Source organism: Podarcis filfolensis, assembly GCF_964270895.1.
Source record: "Podarcis filfolensis genome assembly, chromosome: W".
Classification (NCBI taxonomy): Eukaryota; Metazoa; Chordata; class Lepidosauria; order Squamata; family Lacertidae; genus Podarcis; species Podarcis filfolensis.
The window spans coordinates 41,118,502-41,143,542 of record NC_139619.1 but is presented as its reverse complement, the minus strand read 5'-3'; the positions used below and the strand labels follow the sequence as shown (position 1 = coordinate 41,143,542).

The following is a 25,041-nucleotide window of genomic DNA, read 5'->3' as shown; positions in this document are numbered from 1 at the left end:
TTACTTTTGTTTGAGAGGCAGCAGCTGCACCCGTGCCTCCGGATGTTGAAGCTCTCCGCTGGTGGGAAATATCAGTCTTGTATTGTCTACCAGATCTTAAGCTTCTTTCTTCAAATTTCCCCTTTTCTTTATCCATAACACTCTCATTCAGAGCCAAGGTCACGTCCTAAACTTGTACTTTTGTTTTAGAAAGGAAATTTCCACTGGCTCTCACTTCTAGTGGCTTAGTTGTTATTGTTGCAACAAAGTCTCCACTAGGGGGAAAAGTTCCAACTTCACTTTGAAATTTTATAACCAATGTCTCTTTAAAAAACCCCTTTTCTCCAATTAGCCACAGTTTCCAATTTATCTTCAATGCTATTTTATGTAAAAGTCCATCCAAAGACACTGTATCTTTACACAGAGTTACTGCTACAAACAATCCCAATGTGCTGACAGTCCACCATTCAGTTTCCCTGTCAAGGCAGTCCGACTCCAGAGATCAAGGCAGCGGATGTTCTTTTTAAATTCGTTCCTTTCTTACAGGCATAAAAAGTTCAATTTCCACCCCCCTTCGCTCCTGCCAAACGGTGGGGAGAAATGCTCTTCCAAACGATAGATTACTAATTTCAAGAAAATATTCACTCTTAAGTTACAGCTTACAGTCACTTTGCTTTAGATTGTCTACACAACGGGAAGGCAGACTTCCTTTTTGTACCTTTCCCATGCTAGTGCCAAAATTCTTGTTAATTTAATTTCAATTTAAGTCCGTTAATCCTACTCACAAGTAGTTGCTTTTAAGTCCAAATTCTTGGGAAGAAATCAGCGCTCTCCGATCATGGCGATGCGGCTTCACTCAACAGGCTGGGTAGACGACCCTCAGCACCGCGCCGCTCACCCGCTGCCGCTCCGAAGCCTTTAAAAAGGCTCCTTTGCGGTTTTGGGGGGGCGCAAAAGGTGCCCGCCGGGTCTCCTCGTTCACAGGCTTCCGCGCCTGTGATTTTTAGGGGTCCCCGCTTTGCCGTAGCGGCAGGACCCGAACCCGCTGAGCAGACTTCCCCCGGAGCTCGGGGGAAAATCCGCCATTAATCGCTGGCGCTGACCGGAAGTCTTCGGGGCTGAGGAATTTCAAGGAAGCTTTCGACTTACCCCTACCTACACCTACCTACCCACTGAACGAAGGAGCAAGAAAGCAAAAGGCAAGTTCAGCATTCCAGAGTTTTCCAAATGCCATGGCATCTCAATGGGGCTCCCTTGCCAATTGATGGTAAAGCAAGCCATTGGACAGGCCATCATGCATGAGGACAGTTTTTTGAATGGATTTGAATCACACTTTGCCTTTTTTCTAATTCAAGATAGTGCCTCACGGAAGCAGGGAGCTTTGCAGAGTCCTTTGGAGACTGTGGAAAAGATTGCGCAAGAGAGAGGCTTGGCACCAGAAGAAATTCATAACTTGCTGAACATCGCACTCAGTGCCAAGCTTGGTAAAGAAAACATGTTTGGGCTTCTCTTTCCCCTTGGCAACAAAGTATGTCAACGGAGCTGCATTGCCCTGCCTTCTCCCTTAACAAGAACCGGGGCTGCTTCGAGCTTGTGAGAAATTATCAAGAGTGAAGATGTTCAGAATGTTAAGCAGTGTCTTTCAATGTCTTGCAGGCACAGTGATAAGCACTAGGCTACTGAAGACTCTGATTCCCATTTCCGTAATAACAGAGGATTCTCTTCTTTCAGCTGTGTCTTGGCTCTGTGCTCGCAAGTGTTCTAGTGACTTTCAGGTAACTTGGAAAGCATGGTAATGATGTCTTGGTTCTGAAGAATGATATTTCCCCCAGTCTGACTTAGTTATCCTGGTGATGATTCAGCTAGATGTTGTACACGCTGAGCATATTCCAGAAGGGGTTTGTTGTCTTGGCCTTGCTTTGGCTTACTGAGATCTGTCTTCTCCCTATAGGTGCTCATTCTAAAATGGATAATTGTAACGTTTGACTTCATTGATCAGAAGGAAAATATGAATGCTCTCTATGGTTTCTTCTTCCGCTTCTTACAATATGAGAAATTGGTAAGATAAAAAGGAATGTGTTATTTTGAAGGAACTCGCTTTTATTCTGACATTAACCCAAATCAAACAATAAAGAGTACTTTCTGACCACACAACAGGACACCATGTGAAAAGTGGGGCCTTAAAAATACCTCTCCCATTTCCTTCCTTTTCCTGTCTTGTTCCTTCCCAATGGGCGCCGGTCGCAGCGCCCCCCGGGTGCACGGCATGTTCAGGCAGGCAGGCAGGCAGGCAGCTATCCGATGTCGATCCCGCCCGTTCCTCCCTCCACCCCCCTCAAAGACAGCCGCGCAGGCAGCTATCCGATGGAGGGAGGGAGGGAAATCCTGTTCTGCATAGCTATCAATTCGGGTGTGATAGTCTTATGTTTGCATACTTATGGGAAAATAAAACTAAGTTATTCTAGAGCTTGTATTTGTGTGTATTCATGGTATTATTTGTAGACCCAGTAGATGGCAGTGTGGTGTGGAGAGTGTTTTTGGCAGCTCGTGAAAGGATAGAGGGTGGAACGTTGACCGTTCAAAGGCACTATAAGCAAGATATATATATCTCGCCACATTTTCCTAGCTACGTTTCCCCATAAAAGTATACACTCGAATACATTTGTATCAAATACATTTGGAACAAGTGATTGTTACATTTAAGGAACATTCTCTAGGTGATGAGTTTGGGGGGAAATACAAAAACCCATTCGGATACATTTGGATACATTTAGAAAAGTACAGCATTTTGAGGAAAAATACATTTAGATCCATTCTTAAAGTCAATGAGAAAGATACAGCAAAAAGGATACAATACGATACAGCGAAAAAGGATCCATTCCCCAAGGCACCATTGACCTTCTTGTAGGGTGTGAAGGCAGAATATGATCTATTTGATATTGGTAGGGTCCTTCTCCTTCATTCCCCTCTCTGACCCTGACTCTCTTACGACACAGGGACCATCCCAGAGTGTGGGCACAACTTTTGCCGGTCCGGCCTGATCCAGTGCAGCGGGGCAAAAAGGAGGCTGGCTTCCTGTCCTCAAGGCCGAGTTGGAGTCCAGAGAAGGAGCCTCATCCGCAATCGGCAATTGGCTACCTTTGTCGAAGTAGCCAAGACTCTCAGTCTTCCAGAGGGAAAGGAGGAGTCTGTGAGAAGCACCAGGAGCCCCTGAAACTCTTTTGCAAGGAGGATGAAGCCCCCATCTGTGTGGTTTGGGGCAGATCCAAGAAGCACCAACACCACGAGGTGATTCCTCTGGAAGAGGCTGTCGAGGAATACAAGGTACCTTGAGGGGGAGAAATAGCTGTATATTCTTCTTGGCAGGTTATCTTCTTAATTCTCAGATCCAGAGTAGGCATGGTATTAATTGGTGGTTGTTTATTACCTTAGAAGCAGCCAAGGGGAAGCCTGAGGGCTGCTGGGATGGCTGGGAGGAGGGAGTCAAAGTCTTTCTCTCTGCCAGGGGGGCCAAGGGATCTTCCCTTTGAAATACAGCAGCTTCATGGGACCATGGCAGGGAGAGAAAGGGTTAACCTCATCCACATCCCCCAGCAAGGTTGCTTTGTACATATTTAGAACACTACAAATGTGAATTGCACATACACAACTGTCAGGGGACTGCCATCGGAGCCAGAGGCGGAGGGAAGGCTCCAGAGGGATGCCGGAGAGGGTCCCAGCAGGCAGAGAGGCAGCCCATCTGCTGGGGAAGGAAATCAGCGTAACACCAGTGGAGAAGGGGGGCAGATGGGGGAATCGGAGAGGAGGCTCCAGGACTCTTCACTGGAGACCAGTGGAGAGAGCACGGGTGCTCCGCTGCCCACACCCTCCCTGCACAGAAGACTTCCACGCAGGGAGAGTAGGAGGAGACTTGGCGTCAAAGAACTTCTTTGCTGGAAGAAGTTCAAGAAACGCCCACTGACGAATTCTGCCAGCGACTGAAACAGCCACAAAGTGAAGGGCTGTCCAGACAGAAAGGGTTCAACCAGGTAACCTAGCCAGGAGTGGCGGCAACTTACGCACAAGCAACCCCTATAACCATTACAGCAATCCGTCAGTCCCCGACGTTGCTTGTGCGCAGCTACAGGGAGGCAGCATAAGGAGCCAAACCAGAGAAGCCGGAGGGACGGAGCAAGCAGCTGGAGTGCAAAATCTGGTAGAGAGGAACCGAGATTTGGAACAGCATGTGGCTCTCCTGACAGCGCGGCTGGACAAAAGACGGACTCAGGATGCACAGGTCAGACCCACCCCCATCGCAAGGAAGGTACCGGGGGTGGTACACAAGTTTGGGCGGAAGCCCCAGGACTACAACGCGTTCCGAACGGAAATAGAGTACGCTTTGGAACTGCAGCATAATGACTTTTCTGATGATGGGGAAAGGGTGGCCTATATTGTGGGGCATCTAGAGGATGGGGCACGGGAATGGATCAGGCCCCTAATGGCGACGCAAACTGCTGCCTTGAAGGACCTTAGGTAATTTTTCCAAGTGATGGATGTGATGTATTCCAGTGAAGTGGAGCAAAGTGTGACTCGACGGGAATTGATGGGGTGCAAGCAGGGGAGCCAATCAGTTAGAGACTACTGGTCGCGCTTTGCGATGTTGATCCACCGGCTCGGGTGGGATCTGGACTCTGAACCCATTCAAATGTTGTTTGAGGAGGGGTTGTCCCCAACTGGGAAGGACGAGCTGTCCCGCGCGCCCCGCCCGCAGTCGATGGATCAGCTGACCAAGGCTGTGCTTGCGATTGGAGTGCGGCAGGAAGCGCGGGCTCAGGAGAAACGCGAAGTGAGAGGGGAACGTTGCCATGACTACCACATTCCTGAAATACCGAGACAGCTTTCCCAGGCGGCTGAGCCAATGGAAATAGATCGCGCGCGAGGTTTCAAACTCCAGTGAAGGTCGCAAGAGGGAGGGAAAGGATTGGAAAACCACCAAGAAGTGTTTCCTCTGCCAACGGCCAGGACATTTTGCCAGGGTCTGCCCTCAAAGAAAGGCCTGGCAAGGGATAGTGGGAGCTGCTGGCTGTGAGGAGAAGGGGGGAGAAGGGCAGGCGCAGGGAAACGGCAACGCCTAGCTGCCAACCAGCGGGGCCAGCAGCCAGGCCAGCAACCAATAGAAGTGCCCCAGCCTGACCCTCCCAGGGCAGCTATAGCCATAGAAGTGGTGCTAGAACTCCCGAATGGGCACCCAGTCAAGGTGGAGGGGCCGCTGGATTCAGGCAGCTCCTGCAATTTCTTCAGCAGGGACTTCGCTCTAGAGCACCAACTCCACCTGCTGCCCCTGGATTTTCCCTTGCAAGTGACCACCATCAATGGCAGGGAACTTCTGGGAGGGGAAGTGACACACCAGACCCCACCAATGCGAATGAGGGTTTCCAGGCACATGGAGACCATTGCCTTTCATGTAGCCACACTGGCAGGACCGCCAATAATACTGGGGATGAGCTGGCTGGCACTGCATGATCCAGTAGTGTCATGGCATCAGCGGTCAGTCACCTTTGGGTCAGCTTACTGCTTGGAACACTGTCTGGGGGGGGGGGAGAACCCAAGGATGACAGTGGCCAGGGTGGCTGGGCTGGCTGTGGAGCCAAAAGGGGAGGTGCCACCACAATATGCTGACCTGAAGGAAGTCTTCAGCGAGAAGGAGGCGGATAGACTACCCCCCCATAGGCCCTTTGACTGCCAAATCAACTTACTCCCAGGGGCTCAGCTGCCGGTGGGTAAGCTGTATGCCATGTCTGACCGGGAGATGCAGGAGTTGCGGCAATTTATTGACAAGAACCTGAAAAGAGGGTTCATAAGAGAATCAAAGGCGGTGGGGGGCAGTCCGGTGTTCTTTGTGGACAAAAAGGATACTAATCAGCCCAGGCTCGTTGTGGACTACCGGGGCGTCAACCTGGTGTCAGAACCCGTGACTTTCCCAATGCCCAGGATTGACGACATTTTAACACGGGTGAGGCAGGGGAAAATTTTTACCAAGCTGGACCTCAGGGGAGCGTACAATTTGATTAGGATGAGGGAGGGGGACGAATGGAAAACCACCATGTTCACCCCCCTGGGGGCCTTTGAGTACTTAGTTATGCCATTTGGATTACAGTCGGGCTCCGCCTGCTTTCAAGCTTTCATGCACCACGTGTTGGGGTCCCTGCTGTACAAGAACTGCGTAGCCTTTTTGGACGACGTCTTAATCTATTCGGACAATGAGAAGCAACATGTCAGAGACGTCAGGGAAGTGCTAAAGAGACTGCAGAAGCACCAGTTGTGGGTCAAGCTGGAAAAATGCCAATTTCATGCCAGAGAGGTCGAGTTTCTGGGGTACAAGTTGTCAGACAAGGGCCTAGCTATGGACCCAAGCAAAGTACAGGCGGTGCTGGAATGGAAGGCCCCCAAAACCCGGAAGGACGTGCAGAGGTTCCTAGGGTTCAGCAACTTCTACAGGAAGTTCATCAAGAACTTCGCCCACTTGACAGCGCCCATCACAGATTGTCTCAGTAGCAAAAAGAAGTTCGCCTGGACAGAAAGTGCTCAGCAATCCTTTGAAAGACTGAAGAAGGCGTTCGCTTCGGAAGAGCAGCTCCTGCACGTTGATCTGCAGAAGCCCATGAGGCTGGAGACCGACGCGTCAGACCGAGCCATCGGAGCGGTACTATTGCAGCCAGGGGCCCAGCAGGGCTGGAGGCCGTGTGCCTTTTTCTCGAGGAAGCTGAGCAAGTCGGAGCAAAACTACACGGTGTATGACCGTGAACTGCTTGCGATCTATGCAGCGTTTCGCCGATTGAGACATCTGTTAATAGGGGCGCAGCACAAGATCCAGGTTTGTACGGATCACAAGAACTTGGAATACTGGAGGACTGCGCGAGTACTCAACCAGAGACAGATTCGATGAGCACAGGAGTTCTCCAAGTTTTCCTTCGAGATCCGATACGTGCCGGGAGAGGAAAACGTAAGAGCAGATGCTCTCTCCCGGAAGCCGGAGTACATGGAAGGAGAGGGACCGCCGGAGATCCGACACGTGTTCCCCGAGAACCGATGGGTGTGTGGGGGAGCGTTGGTTGGGAAACGAGAACTGGTCGGGCTTACTAGAAACGACGGGTTCGCTCAAACTAAAATCAGGGAACTCCGGGACGGAAGGGAAAACCATGGAGGGTTTGAGGAAAACGAAGTGCTACTGTACTATAAGGGGGCGCTGTACGTACCGGGGGAGACCTTGAGGGGGAAGGTACTCAAACAACTCCACAACAACCCAACAGCGGGGCACTTTGGACAGCACAAAACCATGCTGCTTGTCACCAGGCAGTTCTGGTGGCCAAGGGTGAGGGAAGATGTATGGGAATATGTACGGGGGTGCGACCGCTGCCAGAGGGCAAAGGGGGAGAGGGCGGCCCCCGCAGGGTTACTGGAACCCTTACCCACGCCGGGAAGACCCTGGGAGGTGGTGTCCATCGATTTTATGACAGATTTGCCTATGGAGAGAGTCAGAACTTACAGGGTTAAGAAGTTCTGAGTGACGTCTCACATTCAGAGGCGGGCATAGAACACTGGGAGTGTCTGACTACGCTGACACGCAGAGTGAGTCTAGCCAGATCCGGGAGAGGATCAAGATGGGAGCCGTGTCTCCGGGGAAGTAACGATTTGTTGTTTTTGTAAGAGAATAAAGCTATTTGTAAGATAAGGAAGAAACTGAGCGTCGACTTGATTTATTGAGCACACAAGGCATCATCGGCTCTTGCTTCTGTCGCTGTGCTAAGCTCTGCTAACTGCAGCTGGGGGTCCGGAGCAGAGACACGCAGGCGGAAGTGTGTGGGCTCCGTGGGCAAGCGAAGCTGCCAGTAAATTTCTCCAAATTGCCCAAGTCAAGGGGGAAGACAGCAGTCATGGTAGTAGTCGATCTACTGACGAAAATGTGCCATTTCATAGCTTGCTCACATGCGGTGACGGCAGAGGAAACAGCCAGGTTGTTTGTGGATCACATCTTCAGGCTGTATGGAGCTCCCTAAAGGGTCATCTCAGATCGCGGGTGTCAGAGCTGCCCAAGGTCCCAGCTCACAAAGGACCAACGCTGCTTCGTTGTTAGGTACAAAGTCTTTATTGAAGTTCAGTTTCACTTCCAGAGCCGCAGCGCGCAGCTCTACGTCTCAACTGTTAGACCGCCGATGCTCCGTCTGAGTCTCCTCCCCCCTGACACCAATTTAAGATTCTAGCCTTACTCCACCTCTTCCTCAGTTCCTTCCGCCTCTGATTCCGCCTGGCCGTTGGGGTCTCGCCCTTTCTAGCCTCTTCTGACGCTGAGTCCCCTGAGCCTTCCCCCTCCCTCCGGCGGGCTTTAGGAGCTGGTTCCCCATCCGGGTCTCCTGCTGTTCCCCGCGCCTGTACATTTGAACTCGGCGCGCGCGCCCAGCCGGTAACTTTTCTCCTGACCGTTTCACTGCTGCTGCTGTCACTGCTTCCCCCTCTGGGGGGGGGGGGCTAGCTGCAACTGACCTCCCCTCCGTTGGAGGCATGGTCAGCCCTGACTCACTCTCTCTCCCTGCTGGAGGAGACGCTGGCCCTGACACATGTGACTCTTCCCCCCCACTACGCTCTGGTGGGGAAACTGGTCCCAATCCCCCACTGCTGCTTTGGGGTTCCCCTCTGTCTCCTTGTTTCTGGTGCGTCCCCCCTGGGACCCCCCTTGCCCTGACCGTCGGCGCCCCCTTCTGGGAATCTTCTGATTCGCTGGAGAAGCTCATGGAATCTCTCGGGCCACTGTCATACTCCCCTACGCTGCCCTCGGATTCTTCCCCTTCGCTCTCCATTTCCTCTCTCCCCAGTGCTCCTGCTCCTGAGTCCCTGACAGCGGGAAACAATTTACTTCCCGGTTCTGGAGGAAGCTCATGAGCTTGCTGCAGGTCGAGGTGGGCTTCTCGACGGCGAGACACCCGGAAACCAACGGGCAAGCAGAAAGAGCGAACAGTATACTCCAGCAATACCTACGCTGCTATGTCAGCGAGAGATAGAACGATTGGGTAGAGAAACTAGCGTTGGCTGAATTTGCATACAATAACGCTGAACATGTGTCCACGGGAATGAGCCCGTTCATGGCCAATTATGGGTGTCACCCCAGGGCCTTCCCGGGGAGGGGGGAGGAAGGAAGGAGTGGTTCCGCTCCTTCCTCCTGGGCCGTGTTCAGAAAGTGGTGGTGGGGGATGAGTGTTCAGACCCCTGGGCTCTCACTTGTGGGGTGGAAGTGTCCCTCTTGTTACTAGTGAGGGAACAAGCACTTCAAGAAGCAAGTCCGGACTGAGGAGGGAGGGGGAAATCTGCCCATTTCAACTTCTCCCCATTTCTCCTTTCTCCATATTTGTTTTGTTATTTATTTATTATTCTGAAAATGAATCAAATGCTAGGGTGGCTACCTTCTCGTATAAAGATTTTGATACGTGCTTTACCCTCATAAATTCATTTTTTGTGAACATTACCTGGCTGGGTCAACCTTGAGAAATTCAGAGGTGTGAATTTCAAAAGATTGCTGTTTTGGTCTCCATATTTTTCCAAGAATTGCGAATTAGGTAAGTTCTCCTTTGAATGCAGCTAAATGGAGTTTATTTCCCATTGTTGTTCATTATGTGAAAATAATAATAATAATAATAATAATAATAATAATAATAATAATAATAATTTATTATTTATACCCCGCCCATCTGGCTGGGCCTCCCCAGCCACTCTGGGCGGCTTCCATAAAAACCAAAACTACAATAAAATATCACACGTTAAAAACTTCCCTGAACAGGGCTGCCTTAAGATGTCTTCTGAATGTCAGGTAGTTGTTTATTGCTTTGACATCTGCTGGAAGGGCGTTCCACAGGGCGGGCGCCACTACCGAGAAGGCCCTCTGCCTGGTTCCCTGTAGCTTTGCTTCTCGCAATGAGGGAACTGCCAGAAGGCCCTCGGCGCTGGACCTCAGCGTCCGGGCAGAATGATGGGGGTGGAGACGCTCCTTCAGGTATACTGGACCGAGGCCGTTTAGGGCTTTAAAGGTCAGCACCAACACTTTGAATTGTGCTCGGAAACGTACTGGGAGCCAATGTAGGTCTTTCAAGACCGGTGTTATATGGTCTCGGCGGCCGCCCCCAGTCACCAGTCTAGCTGCCGCATTCTGGATTAGTTGTAGTTTCCGAGTCACCTTCAAAGGTAGCCCCACGTAGAGTGCATTGCAGTAGTCCAAGCGGGAGATAACCAGAGCATGCACCACTCTGGCGAGACAGTCCGCAGGCAGATAGGGTCTCAGCCTACGTACCAGATGGAGCTGGTAAACAGCTGCCCTGGACACAGATTTGACCTGTGCCTCCATGGACAGCTGTGAATCCAAAATGACTCCCAGGCTGCGCACCTGGTCCTTCAGGGGCACAGTTACCCCATTCAGGACCAGGGAATCCTCCACACCTGCCCGCCTCCTGTCCCCCAAAAACAGTACTTCTGTCTTGTCAGGATTCAACCTCAATGTGTTAGCCGCCATCCATCCTCCAACCGCTTCCAGACACTCACACAGGACCTTCACCGCCCTCACTGGTTCTGATTTAAAAGAGAGGTAGAGCTGGGTATCATCCGCATACTGATGAACACCCAGCCCAAACCTCCTGATGATCTCTCCCAGCGGCTGCATGTAAATGTTGAAAAGCATGGGGGAGAGGACAGAACCCTGAGGCACCCCACAAGTGAGAGCCCAGGGGTCTGAACACTCATCCCCCACCACCACTTTCTGAACACGGCCCAGGAGGAAGGAGCGGAACCACTGTATGACAGTGCCTCCAGCTCCCAGACCCTGAAGACGGTCCAGAAGGATGTTATGGTCGATGGTATCAAACGCCGCTGAGAGATCCAGCAGAACTAGGAAACAGCTCTCACCTTTGTCCCTAGCCCGCCGGAGATCATCAACCAGTGCGACCAAGGCAGTTTCAGTCCCATGATGAGGCCTGAATCCCGACTGGAAGGGATCCAAATGGTCCGCTTCTTCCAGGCGTGCCTGGAGTTGTTCGGCAACCGCTCGCTCAATCACCTTGCCCAAGAATGGAAGATTTGAGACTGGGCGATAGTTGGCCATCGTGGCCGCATCTAAAGATGGTTTTTTAAGAAGCGGTTTAATAACCGCCTCTTTCAGCGGGTCTGGGAAGGCTCCCTCACGGAGGGCAGCATTCACCACCCCACGAAGCCCATCGCCCAGTCCTTCCCGGCTAGCTTTTATAAGCCAGGATGGGCAAGGATCCAGGAGACAGGTGGTTGGTTTCACTCGTCCAAGCAGCCTGTCCACATCCTCGGAGGTAACAGATTGGAATTGATCCCACTCAACTTGACTAGACAGAACTCTAGCACTCTCCCGCCCCGGCCCTGCTCCCACGGTGGAGTCTACTTCTTCCCGAATCTGAGCGATTTTATCTGAAAAAACTTTGCAAAATCATTGCAGGAGAACATGTGGCCCGTACTGGGCCCCGATGTTGCAGGTGGTTCCGCTAAATTGTGAACCACCTGAAAAAGTCTCCTGCTGCTGTTTTCTGCAGATGCAATAGAGGCGGCGAAGAAATTCTTCTTCGCCGTCGCTATCGCCACTTGGTAGGCTCGACGTTGAGCTCTAACCTGTGTCCGGTCAGATTCGGAATGAGTTATCCGCCACTGGCGCTCTAGCGTCTCAACGATTGTTTCATTGCCCTCAGATCCGTGGAAAACCACGGGGCTGTCCGGGCTCCATGCAATCGGAGAGGGCGCTTCGGAGCCAAACAGTCAATAGCCCTGGTTAACTCCACATTCCAGCGGGCCACCAGGGAATCAGCTGAAAGGCCATCAACATGGGATAAAGCATCCCCTACCACTCTCTGGAAACCATTTGGATCCATTAAGTGGCGGGGGCGGACCATCCGAATTGGTCCCACCTCCCTGCAGAGGGGATGGGTCGCAGAGAAGTCCAGTTGCACCAGGAAGTGATCTGACCATGGCACTTCTTTCGTTTCGCTTTTACTTAGTGTCAGATCACCAACATCCATAGAGGTAAACACCAGGTCCAAGGCATGTCCGCGGCTATGGGTTGGGCCAGACTTATTCAGGGACAGCCCCATGGAGGCCATGCTTTCCACGAAGTCCCGAGCGGCCCCTTGTAAGGTCGTGTCGGCATGGATGTTAAAATCCCCTAGGACGACCAAGCTAGGTGTCTCCAGGAGAACATCCGCCACGACCTGAAGCAGCTCGGGCAGGGAATCCTTGGTGCAGCGGGGAGGTCGGTACACCAAAAGGAATCCTGTACTGCCCCTATTGCCCAACTTCCAGAACATGCACTCGGAAAACTGGGTCTTCCCAATAGGACGCCTGGTGCAAACTAATGACTTCCTAAAAATCACTGCAACCCCCCCTCCCCGCCCACATGACCTGGGTTGCTGTGCGTAAGAGAAACCTGGTGGACAAGCAGTGGCAAGGACAGGCCCATCTGCTTCATCCAACCAAGTCTCTGTCACACATGCCAGGTCAAATCCTCCATCCATGATCAAGTCATGGATGGCAGTGGTCTTCTGAATCATTGACCTGGCATTGCACAGCAGCACCTTCAGGTCATGTGGGTATCCCTTGCTGATTCTAGTATCCATCCGGTCAGGACCAGACCCGGAGGCAGGAATAGTCCTCAGACAACGACTAAACCTGCCCCCTCTGTAATGACATGGTCTAGTCTTAGCGTAACTCCTCCTCCTACCCGTGATCACTGAGATCGGTTGCCCCAGGGCATCCCCCCCTGCGGGACATGCCCCAGCCATTTTGTGGGCTGGGGCCCACTCCCCGGCAGCCCTGACCCCTCCCCCTAACAACAAAATAACACCTTAAACAAACAAATAAAACCAATAAAACAATACAAACAAAAAAATGTAAAAATTACAAAAACATCAAAATAAAAAATAATTCCCCAAGCCCAACCAAACATCCATCCCACCCCCACCCCCCACATACAAAAAATCCAAAAGAATTTTTTTAAAAAAAAACATTTAAAAACACTCTGTGCCCCTCCGGCAGTAACAACTGTCCTAGTGAGGCCTGTCAGGCCCCGCCCTGGGCCAGATGGTAAGTGGCAAGAGCAGGGCCCTCAGGCACTCACTCAGGGGAGTCCTCCTGGGCAGCGGCAGCAAGCAGTCCTTGTGAGGCTTCAGGCCCCACCCTGGGCCAGGTAGGTGGTAAGCGGCAAGAGCAGGGCCCTCAGGCACTCACTCAGGGGAGTCCTCCTGGGCAGCAGGCAGCAAGCAGCACGCAGTCCTTATGAGGCTTCAGGCCCCGCCCCAGGCCAGGTGGTAAGTGGCAAGAGCAGGGCCCTCAGGCACTCACTCAGGGGAGTCCTCCTGGGCAGCAGGCAGCAAGCAGCACGCAGTCCTTATGAGGCTTCAGGCCCCGCCCCAGGCCAGGTGGTAAGTGGCAAGAGCAGGGCCCTCAGGCACTCACTCAGGGGAGTCCTCCCGGGCAGAAAAGCAGTCAAGGAGAACCCTGAGGACTTGTGAGCTGAGAGGGTGGAAGCAGTTCAATTCAAATCCTAATTCTCTTGCCGATGGCTGACCATCTTCCTCACTCAGACCTGCTATGAACCGGAGAGGAGACTGTGGAGAAGTTGAGACACCTGCACCAGTTCCAGGAGGAGGAGGAGGAGGAGGAGGAGGAGGAGGAGGAGGAAGAGGAAGAGGAAGAGGAAGAGGAAGAGGAAGAGGAAGAGGAAGAGGAAGAAGAAGAAGAAGAAGAAGAAGAAGAAGAAGAAGAAAAGCGTCTGCTGAATCATGTGGAAGAGGTGGAGAAGGAGATTGCAGGGAGAAGGGATGAGCAGCTGGCCAGACTCTGCAGGAAACTCTCCTCTCTTGAGAGGATCATCCAGGTGGGGGCCACTAGGTGGCGCATCGGAAGATGGCTGACAATAACATCTCTCCGACCCATACGAGGTAATTTGGAGGCTATGATGGGGGTAATTAGCCTCCTTAACCCCCCCAGGATTGTGGGGGGGATGGCCCTTGCCTGCTGTGCCCTATACCACCCCCGAATTTGTGGGGGTGGGGGCACTAGGCACAAAGCCCTCCTGTGGGATTCCGGCACTCCTGGATGCCGTCCCTGATTCGCGCCGCTAGTTGCAAGCATCTTCAAAAGAAACAATTTGGACGAGATAAATTGCACATGCTTCAAGAAAAAAGGGGAGTAAAGACTGCTGACAGAAGAGATCTCTGATAACAAGACAAGAATAAAATATGAGAAGATACGTCAAGATACGGTATGACAAATGACTGAGGGGGGAGGGGGGAAAAAACCTGCCTTCCTTTTTCTTATGTGATTTAACAAGAATCCCCTCCCCTAATGAGTCAGAAACTAAGGACTTAAGCTGTGGATTTAAGGCTGTGTGGAGATAAACTTTCGAACCAAAGCAATGTTTCAAGATGAAGCTGGAAAGCTAAGAGTTTTGGAATGACGCAGTTAAAAATGCCGTCGCCATTTTGGGAGGCATTGTTGGAGCTCTTGGGTCTGGGAGGAGAAAGAGAGAAATAGAGTTGTTTACATATCATGGATCAACTCCTCGGTGGGACTTAAGAGCGACAAATGCCAAATTCATGATGGAAAGAGCGATGCTATCTACGAAGGAGATATATGGAAACCATCTGGACTTAGTGGAGGAATGGGAAATCCACACAGGATTATTATTTTGCTTATCGGCTTAAGGAGACTAACAGAAGAGATCGTAAAGGAAAAATAGAAATTATATGAACAAGATATGATGTGGAATGGGACTGATTTGGACATTAACGCAGTAATAAGAAGATGATTTGAATCCCCCTTTGGATCTTGAAGTATGGGTTCCCCCAACAAAATTTAAAAATTTGGCTTTGTAATTATGTGATGTGATTTAATTTGATGTGATTGGCCAGTTAATAAAAATTATTTAAAAAAAGAGAGAGAGAGAGGATCATCCAGGTGATGGAGGAAAAGGGTCAGCAGCCAGCGAGTGAACTGCTGCAGGTAAGACGGCTCCAGGAAAAGGCTGCCTCCCATCCTTTCTGTGCCCCTTTCATGTACGCAAGGAGTGTAGGGGCTCAGTTGACGGAGCCTCGAGTCAGCTTTGTAATGGACAGGAACACCCCAGAGACCTGGGATGCTGAACTCACCTGAAGGCCGACTAGAGATTCTTCAGTCTTCTTGAGGGAAGGGGAGGGGATTTTCTGCTCCTTGCTGATGATTTGCCTCCGAATGCCTTCCCGCTGGGCAATGCTGCCTTCCTGCCCTGCCCTGGGCTTCGCCAAGGATGCAGTCAGGCCTCCTTCTGACATGAGCCAGTCTCTTGACCAAGCTTCTCTTCCCATTCCCTCCACAACTTCTGGGTGGACCCCCTTCCCCATAGATCCTGATCGGCCCCAAATGGTGCTCGGTCACAGTGACCAAAGAGCAAGACAGAGGGACTCATCCAGACTGCGCCACCTTCTCCACTCACAATCCCATATGGCCAGACATACAAGTGCTTCTGAACGCCCTCTTTAAGGAGGCGGAGAAAGCTGACATACTGGCAAAGGCAGGAGAAGACCTATTACGGAATGATTGCCAGATGTCCCCGTCTCCCGGGGACAGTCCCTGGATTTACAAATCTGTCCCCAACAGATTGTAGATTTGTAGATTTATTAGTAGGGAAGGAATGTTGCGTGATTGGTTCAACGGCACAAGACACATCATATGGGGACTTATGACTAGGCAAAATGGCGGGTGCCACGGCAATGAGCAGCTCCTGAAGCCAGCCAGAGCCAAGTGCACTACCAGGCTGGCTCCGGGCTGCTGAGACTACCGCTGCCACTGCCACTGCCGAGGGGGAACCAGGGATGCCCAGCGCGTCAACTGGGGGAACCGCTGACACACACACCCCGGACCCAAATTGAGGCGGGAGCGAGAGCGCCCGGCCATGTGGCCGACTGCCCAGCGTCGCTCCAGGGCCAGTAAAAACCCCGGAGCCAACCCAGGGAGAAGGAGAAGGAAGAGAGAGAAAGAGGAAGGAGAAAAAAGAGGGGAGCCCCGACCTTGCGGCCGCTGAGGAAGAAAGGTAGGAGAGCACCAGGAGGGCAAGGACACGGGGCCGAGCCAAGGCCCGACCCGAGCCTACTCCAGGGCAGATAGCACTCCAAGAGATCAGGCTGGGGCCCAGAGGAAGGCCACGCGACAGAGGAGACCCAGAAGAGAAGATATTACTTGTTATTTTTTAAAAAAATGATTTTTAAAAAATAACATTTGTTTCTCTTTTGGAAAAAAAAAATGTCCCCGGATTCTTTGAAAAAAAATCTGGTAACCTTACCTTAAATCCTAACCTTCTAATTCCAAGTCTCTTCTTTCTCAATATCCCCATTCCGTTAACCGCACCAAGCAACAAGCTGTCAAATACAAGTTTAAAACACAAGCTTTCCTTTGCATCTCGCAGAACTTTAAATGTAATTCGTGGGTTTTTTCACCTGTCCTCCAAACTTAGGTCGTTTTGCCTTCCTTTAAATGGGAAATCAGTAGTCGAGCCATACTTTTTGGTAAAACGTTCGTCTGGATCCCGGAAGTCCTACCTGAGAAGAACAATGGGAGTGTCCGCTAGCGCCAGCCGCTTCTCCTTCTGCAAGCAGCGCCACCCGAATTCCCACCTGGGATGAGCCGCTTGGCGCACTAAACTGAGCCGCCGGAGAAAGACTGGGGCGGGCGGCAAGTGGGAGGGGGAAGTCGTGCGCTTCTGTCCCGTGAGAAAAGTGCTGGGCTCTGTCTCTCCAGTTGCGCTTCCTCGGTTCAGAGGTGGACTATAGCAGCTGGGCTGGGCTGCCACAAAGCCCATCAAGGCCACAGGCTGCTAGCATGACTCATCCCGGCTTTCTCATCTGAGGGGAAAGGGTGCGCGGTCTTAAATGCTGGCCTTGGCAACTTGGCTGAGCTACCTTGGGCCAGTCCTTGGGCCAGCTTAGCCTCCCACCCCAGCCGCTCCAGGATGGGAAGTGCGTCCCGAGGGAAGCGGGATTCAGGCGGAGGAGGACGTCGGGTTGGGTGGGGGTTGCCAGGAGCAGCACGATGTCCCTCCAACCCCCGGCTTCCACTCTCCAGGCAGGCGCCCAACGTGGCCAGCTGGCAAGGGCTCTTTCTTACTCCAGCCTTGGCGTGCAGATCCCGGGTTCAGCCCCAGATCTCTGGAGCGGAAAGGCTCTTGGGCGTGACTATGAAAGGCAGCATCTGTCAGAATAGGTCATACTGAGCCAGTACAGATGAACGTGACTATTGGTTCGCTTCCTCGGCATCCCAGAACTGTGAAGGTTGCCTCAAATGTTGAGCCGCACAGCTAAGCAAGAAGGAGTGGAGTGTCTCCGGGGGGAGCATAGCTCCCATTCCCTGCCAAACACACAGACAGGACAGTGTGGTGGCACCCAGGGAATAGTTGCAGCAGCCGGATGGCTGGCTGAAACACACACCATTGCACTCTTTTTGAATGGGATTCAATCTGAATCAGCCAGTTAGTGAACTTGGTGCTCCTGTGCAACAAACCCACTACAAAATTGCTCTTCCCCACACACTTCCAGGTCCCTCCAGCTGGGCTTTTCGAGTGTGATGGGTTTTTCTCACTCCAGAGCAGTTTGTCTTTAAGCTGAAGGTCAGCAGGAAAGCAAGGGAGACTAAAAATTTTGCATTTGTTGATATAATAAGGTTTTAATAACTCTAATAATGACTAACTGTGTGGAAATGACTGGAAAAAAGAAAAAAAGGGAAAACCAAGGCTTTCGACTCTTGGTTTTCTGGAAGAAGATCAAAAGACTCCCCTGGACTAGAAGAGACATCTCATTAACAACTGGCAAAATGCCAAAGAACTTTGGATATCTGCTTGGGAGGTTTCTGATGCAGTATTAATTTAACAAGGAGCCAGGAGTGAAACCGAAAGTAGACTGACCAGCTAGCTGAATCCAATTATATTGCTATGGGGTGGGGGGGGACCTCTAACATTTTACTTTTCGATACTTGTACTTCCAGGGTGAATTGAATGTATGGAGGGGGGCGGGTTGGAGGAGCGGAGGAAAGAAGAGCTAACTTGTCCGTGGCTAGGGGGCGCAATCTGGACGGTTCTGCCGGGGCGCAAGATCACCTAACTACTGCTCTGCGCCTCTGGACCAGGGGTGGATGGTGCTCATTGGGACTGGGAGGGTGGAAGGCAAGGAAGCCAACAGTAGGTGGCGCCAGAGCCAAGGAGTGGCAGAGCAAATGCGTTCTGTATCTGAGATGGAGTGGGAAGGGGCTGGCAGCCACCGCAGCCATCCCCTGTCTGCCCTCATGGACCGGCCAGAATCCACTGGGCAAATGCTCATCTTGCCAGAGTCTGGGTCTTCTGCTGTTGCTCTCTCAGAAACCGTGCCCAGGTGGGATGTTTCGTTTTTCGTAGCTGCTTCATCCCTGAGGAAGTTGGAGGTGACGCAACTCCTGCATCTCTGACATGGGAAGGTTTGGAGGTATTTCAAATTCCACCCTTCTTCCTTGGCTCCCTGGAAAGAAGGCATCTTTACATTTTGAGCACATTTCACAGGCCAGGAGCCAAGCACCCCTTCCCGAGGGGGAGAAGAGGCCCAGAAAAGATGAGCCCTTCCCAGCCCAAAGGCATTCTCCTGAGATTCAGCTTCCGGGCTATGGCTAACCAGGTTAGGAGCAGGAATATTGGGAGCGGGAAGGAACTGATGTCATCTGCCAGAGCAGCTGGCTAATTGAAGGGAATGAGGTGATAACAAGGCTTTCAAATCTGAACTCTTGTTTGCGGCTGATTAGGATAGAGGGAGGTGGAAAACAAGGGCAATCGGAAGCAGACTCTGGGTAGTTGGTTCCTTCTCTTTGTTCGGGTTCCTACGTCACACCAGCAGTTTAAATGGCAACACTCCTTTGCAAGATTGGCCACCTTTTTAATTGTTATGGAAAATCAATAAAATGATAAGTTGCCCCTGCCAAAGGGTTGCATGACATCTGGCTGAAGACTTTTTGTGCTAAAAGTTGAAGCTATGCTGGGGTGTGTGTGTGTGTGTGTCCATGTGGCCGCTGTGTATTCAACATTCCACCCCCTCCAAAGAATCCTAAGAACCTTAGTTTTCCTTTCACAGTGCTACGATTCCCAGCACCCTTAACAAACCATTGTTCCCAGGACCTTTGGGGTGTGGGTGGGAGGAGATGTGCTTTACGTGTGCGGTGTGCAGGCATCTCCCAGCACATGTGTGGGGGGATTCAAGACTAACTCTTATGCTTTTCTTCCTTAGACCAGCTTGACGTTGAAAAAGAGGTTCTCTGGGTTGAGGAACACACGCAATTTCACAGCGAAGCAGAACATGGGCCGAATGGTCACTCTGCCATTGCATTTGGTGAAGTCAGACTGGCTTTGCAAAGGAGCTTGCCCCTGAAGCCAGTTGGTTGTCTGCCTCTGGCTGGCTGGCGGCTTGGCATCACCAAAACACAAAGAGACAGCCCCATGCAACCTCACACCCAAAGATTTCTGCCCATGCTTCAGACATGCAGCCCTAAGAGCAGCTCTGACTCCCACTCTAGGCCCCTCTGCCCCAGTCTTCCTCCTGATGTAGGCTACAGGATCTGGGAAGTCTGATCCAGCTTTGAGGTGTGGTTCCATATGGCCGTTAGTACTGTTGTGTTTTTGCCAGAGAGCTACGTGGTAAGGAAGATCTCCAAGCACGCTTCCTACGAGGTCCTCTTTAATCCTCAGATGTGCCCACAAAGGCATGATCCAGCACCCTCATGCCACAGCTGCCTCTGGAGTGACCCTCCCTCCGGTAATAAGCGTGCCTCACAGCTGAGTGCCTGGTTGTTTGTGTAGGGCGGAGGCTGGGAATCTTGTGGGCTCCCAGATATTGCCAGATCCAATGGCCTTCTGCCTCAGCCAGCATGGCCGACGGTCAGGGGTGATGGAATCCAACAACATCTAGAGGGCCGACTCTGGGGTTGCGGCGCTCATCTCGCTTTACTGGCCGAGGGAGCTGCCGTGCAGCTTCTGGGTCATGTGGCCAGCAGGACTAAGCCGCTTCTGACGAACCAGAGCAGCACACGGAAACACCGTTTACCTTCCCACCAGAGTGGTACCTATTGATCTACTTGCACTTGGACGTGCTTTCGAACTGCTAGGTTGGCAGGAGCAGGGACCGAGCAACGGGAGCTCACCCCGTCGTGGGGATTCAAACCGCCGACCTTCTGATCTGCAAGTCCTAGGCTCTGTGGTTTAACCCACAGCGCCACCCATGTCCCACTGTTAGTAGTACCCAGTGGCCATTTGTTTTTCATGTCTCCTTTTATGATATGTTTATCAGTATGTGGTTAGCAGCTTCAGATGCTACTGTTTTACAGAGGCTGTTTCGCTTGCTCTTTTTACCCCTTTACTAGACAGGCTGTATTTCTGTGCTGTTTTCAGAGTCGGGAATGCCCATTCCTTCACGGCCAGCATGGAAACACAGAAGGCTGCTTCCGGAGGCGGCACCAACGGCAATGGCGGTCTCCTTCTAACCGGGAGGGAGAAGCTCTGCGGAAAGTGGGTCTGTCCGCTACGGCGAAGCGGAGACCCTTCCAAAAATCACAGGCAGGAGAAGCCTGTGAGCGTGGGACTCGGCGGGCACCTTTAGCGCCCCCCGAATTGGCAAAGGAACCCCGTAAGGGGTCCCGGAGCGTAACGGGAGGCGCGGTGCTGAGAGTCGATTGCTACTTCCGTGGGGCGAAGCCGCACAGCTGTTGCCGGAGAGCGCTGACCTTTTTCCTGTGACAATTCGGCTGCTAAACAACTACCCGTGAGTAGGTGAAGCTTAAGAAATTGGGACTAAAGGGGAAAAAAAAGGGATCAATTTGACACTGAAGCGGGAAGGTGTAAACAGGAAGTCCACCTTCCGTTTTTGTACACAGATCAAAGCAAAGACGTTTCTAAGCTCAGACCTGGAGAGCGGAGCTTTTAAACTTCTAAATCCGGACATTAAAGCGAAAGAACTCCCCCCCCCCCAGGATAGTGGAGAGGGGGGGGGAGAGGGGAAAGTGACTTTGTTTCTTCTGGGGAAAATAGAGACAATTGCCTAACTCCTGGGATGGACTGCCAGGTGCATTAGAACTGTTGCATTGAGAGTTGCACTTTCTATGGACATTGTAACTTTTTAATGGTTAACTCTGCAAAGGAGATACTTGTTGAAGGTCTCCTCTGGACTTGAAACTCTTGCTTGCTTTTTCTCTTTTTTCTTGAGGGGGTTTAAGAAAGTTGGAAAAGACTTTTTTACTACTGTAAATTGAAGGACTGCTACAGTATCCCCCTAGAGGAATACTGAAGTTGTACATCCAGCTGGGGGATTTTTCCACTCTGGACTTTGGGGATTTTCCACGGCAAGATCTGTCTGTGGGAACAACCTTGACGCATAGACAGAGGTGGGATGACGGATAGAACAACACGTTCGGGAAAGGCCAGAGTGCAGCAGCCCAGCACAGTTTCCCAGCAACGCAGACCATCTGTTCCTGGCCCTCCTGTGACACAGGGGGAAGACTTTGCACAAGTTGAGCCAAAAGGAATGGCATCAGAAGGGGATTTTACCTCTGTGCTAAATAAAATTTTTGAAAAATTGGAAGGCCTAAGCAAACAAGTTACGGAACAATCAACTAAAATAGACAATTTGGGACAGAAGGTGAATTCCAATACAGAATCTATTGAAAACTGTTGGAAGAATCTGCGTCTAATAGAAAAATAGCTGAGGAAGCAAGAGAAAAAGCAGTGGCTGTAGAGGAAGAAATAAAACCTATGCGTAAACAGATTGGGGATCATCAGTCACTTCTGTCTATGATTGAACTGAGGGAGAAACAGATTAATTTAAGGATCAGGGCAGTACCAGAACTTGAAAAGGATAATTTAAGTGACTATCTTACGCAGGAATTTGGAAAATTTTGGAATTTGGAGTTGGAGAAAGACTTTAAGATAGTAAGTGTGTTTAGACTTGGAAGAGGAGGAAGGAAAAACTGGGTGAGAGACTGTCTGGTTACCCTTCGAACGAAAGAAGAGAGAGATAAAATACTGAGTGCGCACTTCCAGAAGACTTTGGAGATAAACGACTCGAGAGTGGAGATTTTTAAGGATATACCGAAACATCTATTGGACCTTAGATCTAACTACGGTGATCTGGTGACCCTACTGAGAAGAAACAGAATTGTTTTCAGGTGGGAATTCCCCCAGGGATTATCCTTTAACTTGAAAGGGAAAAAGTTCAAAATAAGATCGTTGGAAGATAAGGAAAATTTTTTGAAAGACCACGAAGAAGACCTGCAAAAAGAAGTGATAGAAGAATTAAGAGCTTTAAGAGCAGGAGTACTAGACATAGCACCACCACCTTTGGGACTGGAAAAACAAAAAGAAGTGATACCACCGTCAGAACAAGAAGAACTTTTGGGAGCAGTTGGAGGAAAATAGAATAACTACATCATGTCTCTGCAATTATTAAGTTGGAATATTCATGGATTTAACTCCCCGGAGAAGAGGAAGAAAATCTTGCATTTACTGAAAAAGGAACTGTCAGGGAATCAGGAGCAGGAGCAATGGGGAGAGAGGAATGGGAGAGCGAAGGGGAAGAATCCGAGGGCAGCGTAGGGGAGTATGACAGTGGCCCGAGAGATTCCATGAGCTTCTCCAGCGAATCAGAAGATTCCCAGAAGGGGGCGCCGATGGTCAGGGCAAGGGGGGTCCCAGGGGGGACGCACCAGAAACAAGGAGCCAGAGGGGAACCCCAAAACAGCAGTGGAGGATCGGGACCAGTTTCCCCACCAGAGCGTAGTGGGGGGGAAGAGTCACATGTGTCAGGGCCAGCGTCTCCTCCAGAGAGGGAGTCAGGGCTGACCACGCCTCCATCGGAGAGTGGAGGAACGGAAGGGAGGTCAGTTGCAGCTAGCCCCCCCGAAGGGGGAAGCAGTGACAGCAGCAGTGAAACGGTCAGGAGGAAAGCTGCTGGCTGGGCGCGCGCGCCAAGTTCAAATGTGCAGGCGCGCGGGACAGCAGGAGACCCAGATGGGGAACCAGCTCCTAAAGCCCGCCGGAGGGAGGGAGACGGCTCTGGGGAATCAGCCTCAGAGGAGGCTAGAAGGGGCGAGACCCCGGCGGGCAGGCGGACCCAGAGGAGGAAAGAACAGCGAAAAAGGTGGAGCAAGGCTAGAATCTTAAATTGGTGTCAAGGGGGAGGAGACTCAGACGGAGCATCAGCGGTCTGACAGTTGAGACGTAGAGCTGCGCGCTGCGGCTCTGGAAGTGAAACTGAACTTCAATAAAGACTTTTGTACTTAACAACGAAGCAGCGTTGGTCCTTTGTGAGCTGGGACCTAGGGTAGCTCTGACAGTATGCTCCGTCTCCATTAAAAACCTCGCAGCGTGAGTTGGTGCAGCGAGGGGCAAGACTTGGTGTTTTGCGAGCTCACGAAGATAGGCAAAGATGACTACAGAGAGCCAGGTGAAAGAACTGCAAGAAGCAGTCACGACGCTTTACGCAGAAGTAGCAGCATCCAGGAAGAGAGAAGAAGAAGCAGTAGCGCTCTGCCGGGATCTGCAGGCCAGGTGGGACCGTTGGGGGAAAGAGGGGCTGCCAGGACCCAAACCGGAGGGAGTTGGCCTCGGGAAGAGGGGAGCAGCCTAGTAGCCCACTTCAACGGGGACCTGCAGTAATACCCTAACTTCAGAGCTGACGTGGTTTACGCGCTCAATTTGCTTCGGAAAGACTTTAGAGATGAGGAAGAGAAAGTGGGTTTCATAATTACTCATTTGCATGGGGAAGCTAAAGCGTGGCTGCGGAATTTGTGGCGCGAAAATGACCCCGCCCTCCAAGATTCCGATGCATTTATCAAAGCTATGGACGCTTGCTTTAAATCAACGGTAGATGTAGATGTTGCTCGGAGGGAAATGCATGGACTACAGCAAGGGAAAGCGACGGTGAGGCAATATCACTCACGCTTTTTTGCCTTACTGAACGTGCTGGGCTGGGAGAAGGACTCTATTGCCGTCAGAGACCTGTTCTGGGAGGGGCTAAGTGGGGCCGTGAAAGATGAGCTGGCAAGGGGGGAAAGACCCCGGAGTACCCAAGAAGTTACCCAAAGAGCGTTGGCAATTGGTGTGCGCCTGGAAGGACGCCCTTGGAGCAGGGAGGAAGGAGGTAAGGCAAGCACCCCAGCCAGGACAACCCCCTTCCTATCCAGAGAGACAGGGCGGGCGCTATCCATGCCTCCATTGGGAAGGGGAAAAGAGCCGATGGAGATAGGTTGTGCCAGGGCTCAGACTGCCAGCAGAGCCCAAACACCGGGAGCAGTCAAGGCGAAGGCTCCTAGAGGGACCAGGAAGTGCTACATCTGCGACAGTGCACAGCACATGGCCAAAGAGTGTCCCCAGAGGCTCCAGAAGCACACTGCAGCCTCAGCAACAGTAAAGGGAACAGGTCAGCAGCCGAAACAGCTGCAGGGGGAAGAAGAAGCCTGGTTGGAAGGGGAAGGACTGGGGCCCAACCAGGCGAGTCAGTGAAGCAGTCCCCAGAGATTTTACAGCCCACAGACCCCCTCCCACCCAAACCAGTGGTGCAACTCACCGCATCGCTCCAGTTGCCCAATGGGCACACCCTGCAAGTACCAATAACCATTGACTCTGGGAGCAACGCAGACTTTGTAGGAGTGGACTTTATCAAGCAACATCGCATAGCACTCCTGCCAGCCACCATGCCCCTAAATGTCGTCACGGTCGATGGCAGGAAGCTACTGGGAGGAGAGGTGGTACAGCAAACACCACCGATGGTGATGCAAATTGGAAACCACCGCGAAGTCATCAGCTTCAACGTCACCCACCTGTCAGACACGCCCATAGTGTTGGGTATGAGTTGGCTGGATAAGCACAGCCCGGTATTAGCATGGTACCAGCGGCAATTGACCTTCTGCTCCTCCTACTGCGCAGAACACTGCATCCAGACCCGCCAGGAGGAGGAGGGGCAAGAGGATGAACCGCAGTTACACCTAAGCATGGTGCAA

General features: G+C 51.6%; 1 pseudogene across 1 annotated transcript in view; it reads left to right on the top strand.

Moving 5' to 3' along the window:
* The first annotated feature begins 817 nt into the window (after positions 1 to 817).
* LOC310753746 (inositol polyphosphate 5-phosphatase OCRL-like) overlaps positions 818 to 25,041 on the top strand; it is a 68,478-nt pseudogene continuing 44,254 nt past the window's right edge. The window contains exon 1 of the transcript in view: positions 818 to 847. The product of the transcript in view is annotated as an inositol polyphosphate 5-phosphatase OCRL-like (transcript). The remainder of the gene's footprint in view (positions 848 to 25,041) is intronic.